At 38.7% G+C, this 21,016-nt stretch overlaps 1 protein-coding gene across 15 annotated transcripts in view; it reads right to left on the minus strand.

The window, feature by feature from the left end:
- The window catches only part of eya1 (EYA transcriptional coactivator and phosphatase 1), a 61,969-nt gene that overhangs the window by 34,964 nt on the left and 5,989 nt on the right, over positions 1 to 21,016 (minus strand). For 12 of the 15 annotated variants that reach the window (XM_067578022.1, XM_067578018.1, XM_067578013.1 and 9 more), the window contains exon 3: positions 4,056 to 4,351. The exons of the other annotated variants lie outside the window; for them this stretch is intronic. The gene's annotated coding sequence lies outside the window, so the exon portion shown is untranslated. The remainder of the gene's footprint in view (positions 1 to 4,055; positions 4,352 to 21,016) is intronic. 15 annotated transcript variants of the gene reach the window in all.

Below are 21,016 nucleotides of genomic sequence, written 5' to 3' on the forward strand. Positions count from 1 at the left end.
TGTGTGTGTGTGTGTGTGTGTGTGTGTGTGTGTGTGTGTGTGGTAGCTGGTTTCTCTGTTCAGCAGTGCAGGCCTATGAAGCCATTACCATGCTGGTGTCTTAGCTATTGCCAGCAGGTGAAACCAGCCAGGTGAAGAGAGAGAGGGGGGAGCGAGGAGGATGGGAGTGGAGAAGGGAGGGGGCAGGGATTTAAAAGCAAAAACAAGTCTTTCTTCTGTGCCGCTAAATATTTATTTTTTTTAAAAAAAAGGGCTGCATTCAGCATCTTTGATGTGCTTCTTAGTTCAACCTGAACTGCCAGGTCTTTGAAGCTACCAAGAACAAAGCCAGGCTAGATGAAGCGCTGGAAGTGTCATCAAGAGAAAGAAAAAAAGAAGAAGAAGTGCCACAACACGCTTCACTCATGGTTGTTTGCTGGCCCCTTTGTTTCGCTTTACTTATTTCAAGACCTGCATTTCCAAAGGTAAACATAGCCACAGCCAAGCTTTTAGCATAGCTCATCTCAGTATGCAGGCTGTCTGACCTGGCACAAATGGTTTCTTCTCATTTGCTACATATACCTATGTCACCACACAGGTGAGGGCTCTACCTTTTCTCAAGGGAAGTGTTATCTCACCGCACAAAATTTTAACATGTTTGTTTATTTCACATAGTTACGATTCTGCTGCAAATAAAAATAATAAAATAGACACTGAAAAAGAAATATTAATTTTCACTTAATATCTTTGGACGCTTCCCGTTCTCCACTCCCTGTGTCATCTTTAATGGATATTAATTTTATAGGGCAAAGTTTGAATTTTACGGACTATGTAAGGCATGTGTTGTGAGTTACAACTTTTGAAAAACAATGCTTTAATCAAAATCTAACTTTAAAACAACTAATCCCTACTTAAGCTGGTCAGCTGAATCCACATGGTGGCCCAGGAAAAATAAATCCACTCGCAAAGAATGTAGATGCAGACAACAATTGGACACAGATGTGAGTGGAATTAGGCACAGTTTACAAAATGCTACACTTCACTTGTGTCTCTTTACGTGGCCGAAAAAATGACCGCTGCCAACAAATGTAACATTAAATAGCTTCGTGTGTTTTAATCCTCGAAAATCGAGTATTTAAGAAAACAGCTGCATGTTAAAAAAAAACAACAAAACAAACAAACATTTGAAATTACATTGTGATGTCATTTTGAACAATGAAAGCACTTTTCTGAACTTTGATTTCTGAGTGTGAAGGAGTTTGTTCTTACACACAATAAAACTAATAAAAGACATTATTAAAAAAAACTTTTAGATAAAAAAAAATTAAATGTTGCTTTTTATGTTTATATTCCATCCACATTTATTAGAACGGATGTACTGTACTAGACTATTCAACACTTTTTAGCAAATAAATGAGAGTTTAGGCGACAAATTATGGAAGCATATAGTGCTTCACAGACAATTAAAAAATTCGTCTGTATTTAAAAGCACAATTATTAACAGCTGCAGTGTTTGTTGATGTGCAATTTGTCTCTCTCATTTGGTGCAATCTGACATGGTGCTCCGGCAATTCACTCAATAGCTACATTAAATCTGTTAATACTGTGCTCTTCAACCTTCAAAATTATTTCCAGAAGGCTAGTTCGCCTTTGAGAGGCCATCAAACAAGATTTAAGGTGCACATTTTATCACAACCTGCCTACCACCATGACCACCTCAGAACGAGGGAGACTTTACAGCACAAAGATGAAAGCAAGTCCAATGACAAATCTTAACGATTTTATCACTTTAATGCTTGTGTCTTGTTACTCTAATTCTCTCAAATCTGACACAGTCCTCTATTACGTTAATCGAATTATTACCTGCCCTGGATGGGAAACAGAAGATATTGTAAAATTTGCAGAAGCTATCCAAAAGACTGTATTTTTTTAAATTCAAAAAGCGAACATTTTTGAATGATCTGTACAGAAGTATGTTGTACTGAAGACATGTTTTCAATACAACGATCCCTACGGTTTCTGTTTAGATGTACAACTCAGTAGCTTCCATATTTTCTTGCACGACGTAAACATATTGCCATTTACAAACAAACACACGAGTGGGTATTAGTGATTGAAGACCTGTAATGCAATCACCAGAATCTTTAAAGCTCATTTCCTGCTCTTTCAGTCACATATTTCAGATCCAAACAGTGATGTGTTAACAAAATAACACCCTGCAGTATTTAGTAAACAACCCCTGCCCACTAATCAGGCTACTTAATAGCAGGTCCCCCATTTCCTTCTTCTTTCTCTCGCGCTCTCTCCCCCCTCTCCCTTTCCTTCTTCCTTACAAATAGCCGATTGAGGCAGGATCAATTAGCCCTCTGTGTCTTTCACCATTTTCAATCTGCACTCTGAGAGAAGAGGGCTTGGGCTCGGCCGGCTAGACACATCCATACGGAAGGCATCAGGCCTTGGGCAAACAATGCCACCGTCATCGCCGACTACTCCTGCTTGTACACACTGCTGCAACACATGCATGGAGATACGCAGCCAGGCAGAGAGACTCTGATCTCTCCCTCTGTGTAAAGCAAATACACAGTGTAAACAGCCCCAAATCAGTCTGCTCATTATCTGCTAATTGAATAAATAAGGTTATTGTGTGAGTGAATGGTTGCAGCAGGCGGTCACACACACTGTCATGTTTGTCTACACAGGACGGAGGCCACTCTGCAAGCAGTCTGGCCCACTAGCCTATCCTAACCTCTCTATTTCCACGCTTTCATCTACTAACACACACCTCTCTAAACACCGAAAAGGGCAGGCGTTTGAAAATGATAGGAATTAGAGGATGAAAAAGGAAAGGAGAAAAAAGAGCCAAATTTCAGAGGGATGAAGTGCACAGACGCGCACACAATAATTCCCTGACTTGTGATGTAAGTCTGTGATCCTGCACAGAACATTAAACCAGAACATCCTTCAATTAAAGAGGCTAGTGATTACAGCGAGTGACTCATCTGCACTACACGTGAAATACTGGCGAGTGGAGACGCAGCACGGCCGGGAGTCGGGCCTGTTGTCTTGGTCAGACGCTGAGAGCCTCTCAGGTCTCCTCATAGCATTCCTGGCCTCAGCAGATGGCATTAGATGTCAACTGCTTTAACTGTGTTGGTTTTGTTTGTTCTGCCAGTCGAAAAGGACTCCTGCAGGCTCCAGCATGTTTTCCTTTCCTGATCAAAAATGTAAACGGGGCTAAACAGAAAAGGATCCCACACTTCAAACAGAAATTTAGATATATGTGCAGCTACAGTATTATTTTCTCATGTGAATAAAGTTGACTTTTTTTGCAAATCAAAAGGGTTTTTTTAATTACAAACAAGGAAAATTTTTAGGTTATCATTTTTAGGATGCCAATTTATATCTGTAGCAAATAAAAAGATTTTTGTACAAATGTCATCTATAGTTACTGATGGAGATTTTTGTAGACAAACTGGACATTTAAATTTCTAATCCTATATGACATAGTGCATGTGTTATAAAAACAGAACATATTATAATATGATTTGTAGCAATTATCAAATATATGGATCTAAATTATTATTGAAATGAAGTCATATTACATTTTTAAAATGACATCTTTATAAGGACATGAGTTGTATTTACTTTTACTTAAATTAAAACGCCTGACCAATTCCTTTCTTTATCACTCATAATAAATTAATTAAAACTCCTATGAAGATTAAAACCATAACATTTAGGTGATATTATTTCCATTTTAATTACTTTTTTTGAATAACTCCAAAGAATTACAATAATTCTTATCAAAATAAAAATTGAGTAGGTACTCTTTCAAACCATAACAATTAATGAAAAGCTGAGCTCAGAAATTAATTCATCACCTGCTCTGTTTGACAATAATGCTTTTAATTCTGTCCTAAATTTTATGCTGATGCACATTTATGAAATAAGAGACAATTTCACACACACACATACACACACACACACACACTGACATACTCAAAAATTAGAAAAAGTAAGACAAGATTTGTAAACCAACGCATTAATCGCCACATAGAAATCAAAGTCATACTCACTACAATTATGGTTGAATCCCCTGTGTGTTTATCCCTTCTTATATCTTCTATTTGAAAAAAAAAATCTGCTGCAGAAAGATTGGGCAGTCCAGCCGAATGGACAGCAAACTTTCTAAAACAGTTCTTCAGGTGCTGGTAGAGTCTGTAGCACAATAAATGAAAACTACAAGACTACTTTTTTCTTTTTCATTTTAGGTGTTGGAAGCCATGGAGCCCCGCGCGGTATCTCAGGAGACCCAGTCCTAGTGAGAAAGAGAGTTGTCTGATTACTGCTTCAGGCAGTGACTTGTGAGTGTCTGAGGAAGAGGGAAAAAAAGAGAGAGAGTGAGAGAGAGAGAGAGAGAGCAAGGGAGGGAGGGAGGGAGGGAGGGAGGGAAAGGCAGTGAATGAGGGAGGGAGAGGGAGGCTGCTGCCGTTTGAAAAAGCAGAAAAGTTGCTTGGTGCTCTCTCACAGGAAGACTTTGGGTCTGGAGGAGGCACGGGGGAGTTGTGCCTCACACTAGCTCCCCATATGTCATTCACTCACAGCTTTAAGCAATAGAGTCCTCTCCAGATTGTATCAGTGGAGACTAAGACAATGAAATAGCAGATCTCTCCACCGGCCTGCCTGTCCACTGGAACACCAGGCTCTGCTCACACACCCCGAGGGCCCACACTTCTCTTCTCCCCCTCGTTCTCCCTTGTTTTTGTTATGTTCCTTTTTTCGCCACAAACCGCGTTTTTTGCTCTCTCTTCTGTGTCTTAGGTCATTGCTGGATTTCTCTCTGTCATAGAGGGACTTCTGAGGGTAAACAAGGGTTTAGCTCATTAGCTTAGGTGATGGGGAGCTGGAGGTTTAACAGCGGCCGAGCGGCTCAGCTCTCTCTGTCTCAACAGCAGTCTAGTGGAAGTCTTCCGTCAACACATACACACCGCGTCTGTGTGCAAGGTAATGACTGCCTTCTGTCTGCTCCAGGTTATTATTTCAACTGTGCGAAGCTGCTACACAAGGCCATGCTGCTACTGATGAGCTTAAACTGGTGACTTATTCAAGCTGGTGATGAGGCTTGTACAGCTTTTACATCAATCTGTCATACCTTTTTTTTTTTAAAGAATATCAATTCTGTGTAATGAATGGTTGAAAGGTCAATGGACCATTTCTAATTTGTTTAATTTCCTCAGGATAAAAACTGTGCGTGAAATACCAATGGCAATACTGAAAAATGATTACCAAGAAAGAGGAAATCATACGTTTGCTATGGTAAAGAAGTGGTGAAAGAAGAAGAACACACACGGCTAGAAGAATAGTATACTGTGTTAGTTGTTGGCCTGTGTATGCAGTGCTTGTATGTCTCTGTTACCAGCTGGTCAGTGGGTGATTATAAGAAATAAAAAATGATCGTGTGTTGCACTAACAGAGCACATTCAAATAATTTTGTTGTATGGCATGAGGTCAACCAACTACTGAACTACTACATTTCTCAATCTCTAATAGCTGCAGAGTTCACAACCCGTACTGAAAGCAGGTCAACACAAACCCAACCTCTGCAGCAGCAGTCAACAAGGAGCTGACAGAAATAGAATCGAGCTGCACTGCTCCTGATTTAAATACACTGCAGTAATGATGTGGACTGCTGGAAATGCAAGTGCTACCTCCGTTTCCAAATCAACTGCCCACAGGTAAATCCATAGGATCATGTTTCAATATCTGTGCATGAAATATATTGCACATTGAACAGATTCTTTATAACTCAAGTGACTAATAGATGCTTGGGGAATCTCAAGTAACTATTTCTAATAGCGGAGGGGTACACATGCCAATTGAGTTACTGCATTTACTCTGTCGCTCTCTATTTCAATAAGCAGCTGTATAAAATTAGCTTGAGATGTCATTTTGCAAGTGAGTTATTTTCAAATTGCACAGTATAATTATCCAGAGTTGTTTATGTCTCAACGACAAAACTCAGATTTTCCTCGCACTCCTCAGCTGCATGCAGTGCTGTATGGTATGTTTTGAATCAAGGCTCCAATCAACCCAGTAGTTTTACTGGGGATGTTTCGTGATTGCTATTTTCATGTTCCACAGGATTGAATGCAATGCTGTTAAATGCAAACGATCTCATGAAAAGTAGGTTTAACTGAAAATGTATATTTACAAGAAGCTGAGTTGCTGAGTTTTAGAATTATGCATTCGCACAAATTGCTGAACGCTTTTCGTTTAACATTTGATAAGAAATATTCATATGTACAAAACACTACAGTTTAAGAGGACATATTCAGTCAAAGAAAACCTAATTTGATGCGCACATTAGAACAATAAAATAGTCTATTCTGCAACTATAAAAACCTAAAAACCTAATAGAACAATCTACATCTGCCAAATGGAAGCTTAACAAAAGATGCACTGATACTGTTCAACTGACATCAGTGCTAAAACGCCACTTGCCAAAAACTATATCAAGTAAGAAATTTGAGAGGTTTGCTAAGATTAAATGTGAAGCCGTTCTTTATTAAGGATTATCTTGATGGGACTCAATGGTCTTCATGTGGGGTTGCAGGGATGCCTGCCTGCAATTTAGAGTGAAGAGAGATCTCCACTGTCCTCCACTGCCAACAGGTTATCCACTCAACTTCTCACACACATGAAAATAGACTCACTTCCAAATGGCTGATTTGGTTTTTGAGATAAGGAATGGAGAGTTAATGTACATCAAACTGGAACCCAAGTACTTGGAAAGTTTTAGATCCTAAACTGTGGTGAGTTTTTCCTCCTGTTGTTCCACAAAGAAGAACATGTTGGTGTTTAAGAGTTTACTTATCTTGACAAAGATTACATAAACAGTGTGAGAGCAGCATAACCGGTGTGACAAGGGATCAAATGGTACAGATGAAACGAAATGCTAACACCCTGGTGACACAGTTGCAATATTTTCATATGCATATGCTGCAAATTTGTTTGGGTAGAGCTACTACAGTGTTTATACAATGTCACACATTGGGGAGGATCAAGTTCCTTTTTTGACATACATCTCCACAGAGCATTACACTCAAGTCCGTCCCCCAAGACGGGAAATCTAAACTTGGGATAACTTGGGATAAAATAACAGTTTTTTATATATTTATACAGGCATTACCAGGTGAAGTGTTCACCTATTGACTAAGGAGAAAATACAAACCTCCCAACCCCTAGGCTTGCCCCTGACACAAGTGGGACATTAAAGTTGCTGGATGGCAATTTGTCAAAGAGCTCTGTAAGTGCAGGTACTGGATATTCCTGAGTTATTTAATGTGCATAGTTTCCTGTTGAAAATAACTGAGCTGCACAGAGTGACATATCCTTGGTAAAGCAAAGCAGCACTGATGACCAAGGGAAATTCAAGATCATTTTCAATACTATTCCATTCCTCCTCCATTCCAACTGCTTGTATTTTCATGTGAACTCTGTAATACTAACTTAAGACAGCTAAACCAATCAAAGCAAAAACAAAAAGCAACCCACATTTTGAGGCCCCAAAACAAGTTATCTTGAGTTTAAGATGTCTTTCTGCATGTAGGATTCAAACATATACAATATAACATTAACCCATCTATCTACCAGGCTTTCATTAAATTCTAAAGAAAATCTTTGATGATAAGTTGTCACCACAAAAAAGATTTTGACAGTGCAGACAGATAATTTTGAAGTCTCTTAAGGTAAATTAGTAGCAAGTCAAGTGCTTTCAAGTGGTGAATGAAAGTTCCGAGTGAAGCCAGAATTCCTTATAAACATAAACATCAGGTTGGCCTGCCTCGCCGAGGAGCAGTGATAAAAGTAAACACTGTGCATACCTCAACATGAAAATACATGGGAGCTTTCCTCTACGGCAAGAGAGGAACAAAGGAAATGGTTAACCTCAGTGGACGTCACAAACTTAAATTAACAGAGTGACCTTATTGTTGCAGCCATCTTGGTTCCAAACAAAACAAAGAGAACATGTTTTGAATTAAGTTAAATACTCATTTGTATGATGAATGAAAGAAGTAGAAAAAAGTCCCAGGGTTTCCAAGTGTCTATATTTTGTATTTGTTGTGCTAAAAATAACAGTGCATGCTAAATAGTATTTAGCTAAAGAACACTAACCTGACACATTTATCCATATACTATGAGAGACAAGTTATACTTTATGACCAGTGAGGCACACCTGGGGAAAGTCTATGAGGACCCCGAAAATCCTCAGACAGACACTTTATTGCTCTCCAATGGCCCCAAAAAAGCCAAACAAGCACACTTTAGAGACCTATTACTCAGAATGAGACATCGCTACAGCTGGAAGTATCACCACGGGCATTACACTTAGAATATATAGCCCGTTAAAAGATAAAGCAAGTGAGAAGAGTAAATGCAGCTTAATAAGGCACATGAATGAGGTTTGTTTCATATATATATACAGAGATTCATGTCATCCTTAGAATCTGATTTTCTTCATTAATATGTGATTCAACTTTCACCATAAAGTAAGGCTTAATATGCATTTGCATGGAGCATCATTTAAAAACAAATGTTTTTAGCTTAACTCAGACATCAACACTTTATGCAATTCCCTTTTTACACCGTAGTCCGCATCGCTTGTGAAGCTGTCACTGATCTTTGCTTACAATTTATAAACTGGAAAAACACAGGGACAGTTCTGATACAGATACGTTTTCTTCCAAACATTCCAACAAAATCATTTTTTGAATAAATTTGAGGAGAATAAATAGTGCGTGCAGTTGCAAAATATGCTCAATTTTACATCTCATGTCAAATGGTTTTTAGAGGCAGTTTAATGTCATCTAAAATTTCCTTTAGTTCAGTGATTGTTCTGGCTACCAACTGCTTGGCTTATGTAATTCTCAATAGATGAAAACTGTGTGGCAAAAACTGAGCTTGCGTGATTTTGTAATGTTTTAAATAAAAACAGACCAAATTTGAGCCGTATTGTTATCGGCATCACAATATTAAACAACATACTGTTTAATTTATACCAGAGATTATTATCAATATGACAGCATTTTTAACACCATATGGACTTAATAATCCTAATTTGGCTTGTCTTTGTGATATGAACATATCCACAAGGCAAATGTATTAATATACTCATATTTAGATTTGCTTCATTTAAATCGCAGGCAAATGTTCAGTTTCTCTCTGGTCATTGTTGTTCTATTGAGCTGCCTTTGCCGGTCCTCAGTATTGTGTCATCTAGTTGAAAGTTGTATGGCCCTTTGCCTCCACCAGTTTTCAACAAAACGACAAAGCTTCCATTCTGTATCTCTCAGCTACTCTCCTCACACCAGTGGATAAATGATCTCATATGAATTTCCCGTAAATGCACTGTACTCAGTGTTGGATAAAGCTTCACCTCACTGGTGCAGGTTTGTAGGACAAAAAAGCAGAAAAAATACTTTTTTTTTTCTATATACTTGAGTTCAACTTCTCACATTTAAACCTGATAGAACAGTTCTTTCTTCTTAAAACTGTTCTACAACAAGCCTTCTTGTGCTTCTCTGCCCAGATTCCATAGCTTAGCAGCATATTTTGATTGTGAATACAACTACTAAGGAATCTGATGAAAACTATAATCTGGCAAGATGAGCAGATATCAGTGATTGTAAGTAAGTAGAGGAGGGGCAGTGAGTCGGCTGTGTCATTAAACCTGAAGGCCAGATTACTGGTGCTAGTTCTTAAGTCACAGAGCCTCAACCAGCAATGCCACTAAATCTAAATCAGCTGCACCCTAAAATACCAATATGTTTGGTAATAAATTGTCAGCACCCCTCTAATGGCAGCATTTGTCAGGGCTGCCCCAACTGTCTGGGACTGGCTTCTGACTTGTGCAACCCGGGCGGCCAGAAATGTGGCACTCCCCGTCTCCTCCACAGCTGCCTGCCCAGTTGGGCCCAGGTCAGCAGAGTGCCGGGGCCGGCCGCTGATCAGCAGGCTTGCAGTGGAAGGGGGAGGGGGGGTGGGGGGGTTGTTGGCCATCACTGGGAACTTATGTTCACCACACCACCAACTCCCAATGGGTTAGAGTACAAAATGCAGAGGTTATAGACATAAGTTGCTTGCAACCCCCTTCCCCTAAGGCTTACTCCCTGTTCCTGTACCCCCCTTCCACCAACCCCTGAGTCACTCGCCAAACCCCCACTAGTCCAGCCACTGTGACATTTGTGAAGCCAGGAGTCCACATAACAAAAACACATTAGGCAAATGTCTGGGGTCAAACGTCTGTTTGAATTGGCCAGATGAAAGCCACTTAGATTGGGTCTGTGCCATTCTGCTTAGTGACTAAATACAGTTACAAAAGAGGGAGTGCTGTATGAGCCAGTGGTTTGTCTCACTGACAGAATATGCTTCCACATTCAAGTTATGGTGCTGTGTGTGCCAAGGGACGGTACAAGAGCACAGACAAGGCTATTTAAGCCAGGGGTATTAACAATCAGCTAGCTATCCCACATAAATAAAACAGAAATACTACACACCGGAAAATAACTTATATTTAACCTACATCCACATTTGTTCTCTAAGAAGCAAGTGCAAGCAAACACAACGGGGGTATTTGCAGTGATGAATGTGCATTGCCATTGGACACCAGTTTTCAGTAATTTTTAACTCCTGGGCAGACTTAACAGCTGGGCTTATCTGTCTTCCTTGCCTCCTTCTGCGTGTGCACTTAAAAAAGCAGAAGCTTGGATTATCTAGGCACCAAATGTCACTCATTTTATAGGACAGCGGGAAACGTGCTGAGCTGCACAATTTTTTACAGCCTTGAGGACAGTGTGAACTATCAGCAGCTTGCCCAACTAGTAGCTTCCCCCAGTCATGCTGGTGTCAGAGGGACATGAAGCATGACATGAAGTTCTAAAATAGCTAATGAGATAATCGCAGTTTAGGACTATGAGAGAAGAGTGCTGATGTATATGCTAATACCTTACTGCAAAGTACCTCTTGGTGACTTCTGTACATGTGTCTGGTACTTGTCACTGGAGTCATTACGAGTGAGGGAGACAGCCTTTCATTTATTGTTTTTACTAGAGCACTACTGCTGCACTATCAATATCCATTGAACAGGAAGAGCTGTCTTAGTTACTTTACATATGATAAAACAAAGATCGCATTATCCAAGTGAGGAGACTACTAATGGGAGGAAATAACAAATACAACAGTAATTCATTGAATGTAAACACCAATTCACTCTATCCAATTCTGTCTAATTGTAATGCTAGTCCACCTCCCTGAAATCTCAGGCTTTGCAGCCTCCTAATGCAGTTCATTTGGACAAACATATCATTGTGGAAGACATCAATAGAACCGACTGAACTAAATGATATGCCAACTTTCCATGTTTGTTTCCCCTCGATGTGTTCGGAACAGCAGTGGCCCCGCTAAAAGGTGACTTCCTCTATGAGGAAATGGAATTTGCAATGCACTCCTTACAGCACACTCTCCCTTTGTACTTGTGCAAAAATGTGTTCTATCTCATCTAGCTAGAACTGCTTACAAGTGATTTGAGGAAAAACACTCTCATATTTTAGTTTTCTATGGCAGTAAACTGCATGTCGGGGTACAGTATTTCTCTGTTAACATAATTTAACAGGCTAATGCATGATACCCTAGAATAATTTAACTTAAATGTGCCTTTTTTACTGCACCAAAAAAGAGACGCTGAACAACAAGAGACAAACTCAAAAATTGAGTGCAACAATAATCCTGTTGTCTGCCTCACTCTTGAGAGTGCTCTTTCCATTAATAGTCCACAGCTATAAGTTTTTCTGGGAAACTTTTCATCTTCTGATACTGTAGAATTATATATGTTGCAAAGCAGCATTAATGAAATTTAACTGTGATCACGAGGTAGACAGCACAGTAAAAGGTGCATTTCAAAGGGGGAAGTAACAAACGGACTGTCTTAGATAAGTAACCACAACAATGGTGTTAAGAGTGAGCATGAAGCTGAAAATGTATTGACAGGTCAGATTTACGTGCTTTAAAAAGCTTTAAAGGCAGAAATGATTGATTGTTAGTTAAGTTAATGTATCTGCTCCATAAACTAAATGGATTCTCATTGATATCTCACCTCTTTTAAGGGTCCATCTCATTCCATCTATTGCATAGCCTCTTTAAATCTTCTCTGTGGACTCAAAACTTTCTTACTGTATCCATGTTTGGTTATAAAACAAGCAGCTCATATTTTATTTGCCAACGGCTACAGGTCCTGACCTGAAATTAGATTTTTTTTTTGGGGGGGACGACGACAATATGAAACAATTGCAGCAACATGTATATTAAGTCAACAACTATGGAACAGACAAAATAGAGGTATTAATATTGAAACGTATTATATGTGCAGTGTATAAAGACAGTAAGCTAAAAGTTAGAGATTTAGAGTTAAGTTTCCAACCACTGCCAATTGCCCTAAGGGATATCTCTTCATGACACCTTTGATAATTAATACACCTTTTCCACCCTGTGAATCAGAGGTAAATTATCACTTTAATGTAGAAGATTCCCCTGATTAACCTTTTGATAAAGACACACACAGTGAAGAGAGACGTGTTGAACTGCCAAGGACCTCTGATGATGAACATATGATTCATCAATACCAGCAGCTCTGCGCGTCTTTCCTGAAAACACAAACGAAACCACAACAAAGAAATTCCAGTCATCCAGGGTATTGCCTCTGACTCCAAAATAAACATTACGTTTTGTTACAAGGATCCGCTTCTGCATTAAGGGGGGAAAAGAAAGTGGGAAAACAAGGGAGAGAGTGTGAAGCCCTCTTCCTCTTGTCTTTGTGACTCAATTGCTGAAGCCCCAGGTGTTTTTGGTTCTCAAAACATGCAGTCAGTTCTCTAGTTGACTTTTAGTCTACCAAAAGCAAAAGAGAACTTCTTTCTTCTAAATCAATGAATCAAATTGTTAGTAATGTTTTCTGTGCCTACTAGTACCAGCTACAGTAGATAGACCTATAAATAGCTCAGCAGCCTGCCATGGAAACAACCAACCGCCTAGCCTCGGATCAGTTACAGGAGTAGCAACTTTTTATAGGTCACAAAAACTTCCAGTTGCCTAGGAAACAATGTGGAAGAATAGTGCACAGAACAGGTAATACTGGTCAGGGCAATTAGAGGGCCCATTTTGTTGAATGGGAGTTATCAGAGAGCTAGCTTGGAGTAATTGAGGGGTTTGCTCATTCACTGGCCACAGACTGTTCTGCTAAAACTGCACCTGGGCCAAGGCACCTTGAACAACTTAACAATGGAAAGAGACGGCTGTTTGTTTTCTGTAAGCCAGGGGAAGTATCTGGTGGAAATTTGTCAAAGGATGAGACTGGTGGTTTCACAAAAAGCTGTACTTGAATATTGATTTCCATTTTAGACTTGGGTATTCTATAGCTGTTCATTCTATTGCCAAGTTAAAGTGGAAAGCAATGGATGTGCTCTGACTACAATTGTGCCCAAAGTACTGAGTTCCAAATGTGTTGCCTTGCAGCATATTTTACAACATCCGTTTATGTTCATCTCTTGCTCTGGGTCTGCTTTCAATCATTTGTGTGCATCAGAAGCTTTTATATTTTGTTTTTTCTGGCAAGCAAGGTGCTTCCAACTGTCTTTATATTGTTTGTGGATGGCTGAGTACAATTCTACCACATCTGGATTAAACTCCTCCTGTACCTGCTGATAAAATCTCTTAGGCAGCCCAGCAGTCACAGCTGTGACTCTCAAAGAAGCCTGCATCAATTGCATGATGACTATGCAATTTACAAAATTACAAGCTAGCTGAAACCCTGCCCCAAAGAAGCCCCAGACTCTGCCTGAATTATTAATCAACTATTGATGAAGGCCTGATAAATGCACTCGGCTCACCATCCCAATGACATTCTTGTCTCCTGCCCTGAGCCACTTCTGCCACTCTGCCTGCTGATTTCCTGTCAGTTAATACAAAAGTCACAAAGATCTGAAAAGTGCTAATTTAAATCACAAAAGAGAATAGTATTCAACAATGTATCAGCTTACACATCATAATTGTACTACTATCTCTCCTGCCCGGGAACTGAAACAAGCACACTTCCATGCCAGCTAATTACAGTTTCACACTGTGTGACAGTCGACAATCTTCCCCTATTCTGTTGGCCAGCCACCAAAATCTTCTAATGTGCACACACAGGGGGAATCAACATGCCAACCTGATGGAGATATACAAACATCAGAGGAGAATTACTGGCATAATTCTGATTACCTCTCTGCCTTTAGGTATTAATATAAAATCCATCAAGTATTAAAAAGAGAACATTATTTTTGAGGAATTGGAAAGATGTGACGTGCTCTTTTTTCACAACGTGGATAAATCCTCTGAAAGACATTCAATAATTTATTTTAACACATCAGGGGAACGCATAATACCTCACATATTGTGGGGATGTTTATTTATCAATATAATGTACATTATCAAATGACAGTCAAGCACCTCAGCAGCCCTTCTGACTGACCCCTGGGCCTGGTCGTCCATATCTCCACCACCATCACCTCTAGCAGCTGCAGAGCACTTAATAAATTGCACCTTTAACAAAAGGAAAAGGTGATGAATTGAAAAATGTTTAGCCCTTTCATGCATAATTAATGCTGCCTCTCCCTCAAATCGTCTGCCGATAAATAATTAAAATTAATCTCATTATGGAAGTTTTCATTATAGGATAATTTAATTAAATGAAACCCTGAGGACCTCTGAGGGCCTGGAGCCACTAGCGCCCTACTCTTCTAATGGGTAGAGGACAGGAGAGTGCCCTGGTAATGCACAGGAGCCCATACATTATTTAATGGATCCCACTAAGTAAGAACAGATCAATGATAACTTGTCATCCCATCAATGTGTTGAAAGCATTCCAGAGCCCACTACAGGACAAATCCCAAAACTGGAATAGAAAAATATCTGCATGCACATATGGAAAACCCACACACTCACTGTATGTGTGTACATACTGTACACCGAGCAATGTCACTGATGGTCATTTGAGGATGCAACTTTGAATATTCTTTGTTCGTGCATACTGAAATGCAATACCAAAGAGAGGATGCTGGCGCATTTTACTGATGGGAAGGCAGCGGAGGGCTAGAGGTTGGAGGAAGAAGAGAAAAGAGTAAGACTTGACGCCTGTTGCCTACATTACACTTCAGGTCAAATGTGCTTCAGCGCAAATGGTGAAGGGTACGAGGTGTACATCTGATACCAAACAATAAATGATATCAGAGTCAAATGGGAGCCATTAAAGACCTTCTTAGTGAATGAGAGGAGGGGCTGAAGAGGAAGAGGGTATCTGGGTTTGTCTTGTCTCCAGGAGCACTTAAGCACTCTAATTATCACACCGCAGTGAAGATGCACACATCTAGTTCACATTGAGACGACTTGAGCTACTTTTCGCCACACATGGATCAATTTTCAGCTATTCACACAAACCTCAAATAAATAGCAGCTTTAAGTTTTGATTATAATGATATATAAAAAAAGATAATCATGATAAATACACTCTATCATGCATATCTACTGGGTTAAGAAATGTAACAAACTCTCAAAAATACATTATGTTTATCTCATTCTGGCTCTCTTAATACTAAAAAGATTGCTTGTTGCAATAATGATAATTACTGTCCTCAGATCATGAATGACCTATAGTTCAAAGGTTGACCAATTCTGCATTCTAACCTATATTTAGGGGTGCTGTTCTAAATAATAATAATACTATTAAGCTTCAGTTAAAGCCATCACCTCTACTTCAGATGCAACACATTGTGTCACTTTTACTAAACTTGTTTGATGCAAAAGAATAATAGATAATGAAAATGGGAGTTTTAATGGTGAATAATTGGAGAAGTATGTGTTTACTCATATATAAATGTCAGGTCAGTGTATCTTATTTACAAAGAAACTGAAATCTCTTTTACTAAAATTATACCAATGAATTTTATTCCTGTTGGACTTTAAGAGATTTTGGTTTATTTGACTTCTTTTCAGCACCATGGAAGCCTTGTGCATGACACAAAGTGTGGCACATTTTGCTTTTTGCATTTTCTTTTCTTTGATTGGTGCTTACTAAGTAATGTTGTAACCCAATGTGGAAAAAAAAAACAGTTTCCAAAAGGGGGGTCAAATAATTTTGGTCCAGGGCCAAATTTGACTGAAGGGCTGCTATTTGATTATTGTGATTGCAGTTCTTCAAAATCAATGTGTTCACTGTTTTATAAATTAAATGAATGAAATTATTATGCTCAAAGTGTTGTGTAAAGTGTGTGGTAATGAAGAACATATGTGACAGACTTATATTTGAATACAAAATCTCACATTATGCATATGTCGTGTCTGCATTTCAAAGAGGAAATCTTTAACATAAACATTAGCATTTTGTGAAAACAACTGAGTAATTAGTTTAGGGCATAATAAGCTGGGGTAGGCACACAATGAAAGAAAGCATTCTGGCTTTAAAATGAATAAAAATTGATTGTGTCCCAATAAAAAACGAATTGGCGGAGTGTTAACTGGATTCCACATAAACGTCTGTAGCAGTCCCTGGCCGCTTTATTGTGTGCTAATGCAATAGAGAACACTTAGCAATAAATGCTCCTCTCTGATGAGCTCACAGAGGCTTTCCAAGATGGCCTGATGAAATTGTAAAAATTAGATTTGAGCTAGCTGCTAATGACTCCTAAAACAAAGGAAAATCTCTAAATAGAATTAGCCTGCCCTCCTCTTCTCTAAATACATCATATGTAAATTACTGTCATTTGGAGAAATATGCTTGCCTGGAAGGTAAAGCCTTCATTAGAGATCTCAGTAGGTTTGGGACTCGAACAAGAACTCCTCCAGGACATTTAAAAAGTTTGAGTACTGAGAGAAGGTAAAGGTATTGTTCACTCACGTCAGCAGATTAGAGATACTATATGACTTAAATCTGTTTTTGATCATTTTAATCAGACCAGCTGGATTTTGTTCCTGGGCTGACAGCATAGATACCTGCCATGAGAAATGCTTCATATGTAAAATTTCTGATTGTTTTAATCTATATTCATATTTAATTCCAAATCAAATTGTGCTCAACATACATCAGCCAAGTCAATGTACCCTTTCTCTTAAAATAGCATGCTCACTTACAATATCTTCAATAAATCACTTCATAAACGCAGCACCACAGACACCAATATAGCATCTCAGTGAAAGTTATTTAATACACATAATTAAATGTGTGAAAGTCTGATACATTGTGGTGGTCACTTTGACCATAGAGTACATAATTATTTTTTAAGCTTTTAACATGTTATAGCATCAACCCTGTGTGACTACTCCATTAACTGGATGATATCTAAGCTTTGATTAGTGCTGTCCTTTCAATTTAGCTTCCACAGCCAAGAATTAGTATTAGATCTTAAGTGCTGTGAGTGCTGTAAGTTTTTCCTCACATTTCTCAATTTCTCCAATATGTTATTAACTTTTATATAAGGCTAAAATAATTTGGAGGATGCTAAAATAAATCTTTATACTATTCTATAATAATGATTTATTTATGTAATTATTTAATTTAGTGTTTTTACAAGTTGAGTTAAGTGACTCCTGCTGTTATTATTTACTTAATCATAATTATTAATGCCTATTGCCTAATCTAATCATTATGCTTACTGACTAGTCAGGTGGTCATAATTTGGTGTGACATTGTTCCTCAAATAAAATTTTAAAAAGTCAAACATTAAACTGATAACTATTTGTTTATTGGGTGAGTACATAGTTCATGTTTTGTTTTAGGGTTTTTTTTTTAACAGCTGATAAGGCTGTATTAGTGCAGCAATGGTTGACAAATTAGTTGGCTGACTTACACCAAATATGTTGTTTAACTGCAATTTTACAATTCATTTCAACATTTTGTGAGTAATCAAAAATATGTAGGCATTATACCTCAAACACAATTCAGTAGACTTGACTGTAATTCAGCCAGTTCCAAAATGAACAATGCAACTTTGTCAACTAAAGGTTTAGAAATGTTTACACAGTCCCTACAACCAATTATTTGCCCTCCTAGAGAAGCCTCCACTTAACCACTCAATGGCCATTCACACTACCCTCTATTGTTTGTATAGGGCAAGTAAAACAGACATATATGACAACTGCAGGAATTACACACCAATTAAACAGGATAAGTTGTGTTTGCAGGAGCTGCTCAACTGTTTCCTAATACAAACAGTATGCCTGCCAGTTGCCTATAGCTTCAGGACACAGCCCTTGTGTGTTCCTACCATGTAGGTAATTCACTTATCTGGGCATTGTTCTCAGTTCATCCCTGTTGAATCACATGGCTTTGCCATTAGATTTTCCCAGCTTTAGGTAAAACCTCCACCAAATATAAGCACAGACCTCACAGGGTTTCCCAAATTAAAGCATCCAAAATGTTTAGTGTTACCAGGGAGTTACATGTGACCCTACATGTCATTGAAATTGTTTAAAGAAATGCATTGTTATACCATGCATCACTAGCATACATTACATATTTGCAAGGTAATCACTAATAGGGTGTCAAAAAGGTTTTAAATAAATGTAATTGTAAGTAAAAGCAGAACATCTGTGGATTTATTATGCATTGGACAGCTGATGTCCGCATGGCTGCAATGGAGAGTGCTGTACTGTATGTCTGCATGGTAGTGAAGTTTGAGTGTTTTCTGAGCGTCTGACAGGAGGATCACATATGGAGCAACAGCTACACTGCAGCTGTGGGGTATTTCCACTGTCTATAAGCACCTACCTATTAATGGGCTTAAAGAAACTCATAATACCTACAATCTGTCAAACAGCTGCTGCACTATGTTTCATTCTTAATAACTCTAAGATGCAACCATTTCTTATCAATACAAAGGTGAGCAGATATTCTATATTACATTTCCTGTTTCCTTTTATAACTCACATATAAATTGTGGATGGAGGTCAAGAGGCAGAGGACAAGACTAGAATAAATCCATACAAGTTATACTTTATTCCAACCTAAAACCTTCATTTGGCACTTTCTAAATAAAAAGAAAAATATAAAGAAAATAAATGAATTTATTGTCAAAAATACAGCTATGTCCATTTATGATATGCACTGTAGGTGACACATCAGATGTATCTAAATAGTTAATCAGCCCTGATGTTCTTGAAGGAGTCAAGCAACGGATTACAGTAATTGAAAGTCCATACTGCGACAGAAATAACTGTTCTCACACAGGGGCTAGACCCACTGGTGCCTTTTGCTGTCTGTTGGCGAGAACTAAATATATTTTCTGCATTCTGAATGGCATTCCATTCGAACACATACATGCCAGTAGTTAACAGTGTATGTGAATAAATAGCTTTCTCAGCCAAGCCTTGAGACACGTCAAAGATGGGTGCGTATGTATATGATTTGTTTGTTTGCGGACATATATGCTAGTATGGTATACAGGGAGCTGTAAAGAAGTATGGTAATTTTGTCTTTCCCTTTTTATCAGTTTAAATTAATAACAGGTCAGATAAACTTGCGCTTATACATATTGACAGAGTAATAACTCTTCTAGAGCACCAGAGCCTAATTTCTAAGGATCTAAACAGTGAGCCAGAATTATGTCACTCTGACCACCTGTTCCTCTGAAAAACGTCACTGGCCTTAAGTAGTTCCGGCACGCATCCAAAATGTGAACTTCTGAACCGGAGTGCTTACTTTCTCATCTGTGTAGAAGCAGGAGGCGGCAGTGTGTAGCAACAGCCACTCTAATTTCGTGGTGGTAGAGGAAGGGGTTTACATAAGGGATGTGCTGTTCTGTGCCTGTCACTCAACCTGCTTCTGACTGGCAAACGCAAGATTGAGGCTGATGCTGTTTCATGTCACCTAAAGGCTAATGAGAGATTAAACATCAGTAGCAGAAATGCAAAATATTGTTACAGTAGTCCAGCAATGAGTTCACACTTGCATCTGTAGAAATAACCAGGGCAAAATTTAATTATTGGATGAATGGAAATAGCACTCATAATTAGACTGTTTTCCAAGCATTTTCTTTTTTTGTCTTAGAGTACTTCTATGAATTTAAATTAACAGACAGAGGAATAACACGTGTGATAACTGTCCTCACCAATGCTCATTTACATAATCTATCAAAAATCATCCCAGGCAAGACAGACTTTTTATATTAATAAACGCACGTATATTAGCTTTGACAGGAGGTCACATAAATTATGACTGAGCTCAACAAAACTAATCTCTTCTCTGTCAAGGGAAAAAAGCAAAATGTTCTGCTGCTTACACCATCTGTCTTCAAGACCAAGTTGTATTGCAGGTGTAGCACAATTACACAGTGTATGTCTTTTGGATGTGAGTTTTAAAATAGCTGTGCAAGCATCGCTGGACCACACACAGCTGTTAGTGGTGTGGTGCTGCTTACATCATTGGAGTTTATGCCAATTAGCTTTTCTCCCTATTTGCAGGGCGTTTGTCATGAATGAATGACACACACACAAAAATAGATGGACCTCCCTGCACAGACATGTAGCGTAATAATGGTCTTAATGAAAGAACCCACTTGGTAACCAATGCTTGAAAGGAGTAAGCAATAGCAGTACACTGATGTATTAAACTTCATGACTTATTTGTGATTGGAGAGATTTCATTTTTTTTATACTATACAACTTTTAATTTTGGAATGAGTTTAATTCATCTCACCTAGTATGCTCTATATTTTTGCTCTTGTGTGTTTCTGTTTCTGATTCGACCACAAACAGAATCAAGAAACTAAGTCAAACACCTAGAGCGCCACAGGAAGAAACTGCATTGACTGAACAGAACATGTTCCTGTTAAATGAAACAGGCTTGCTGAGGAAACCAGCCCAGCAGTGGTCCATCATGGGGAGCAGGGCAACCACCGTACTGTGGTGGCCTTGATGAAATCAGCTTACACTAAGGCCATTGTGTTGACAGTGG

The sequence above is a fragment of the Thunnus thynnus genome, chromosome 21 (genome assembly GCF_963924715.1).
Source record: "Thunnus thynnus chromosome 21, fThuThy2.1, whole genome shotgun sequence".
In the NCBI taxonomy this organism is placed as follows: domain Eukaryota; kingdom Metazoa; phylum Chordata; class Actinopteri; order Scombriformes; family Scombridae; genus Thunnus; species Thunnus thynnus.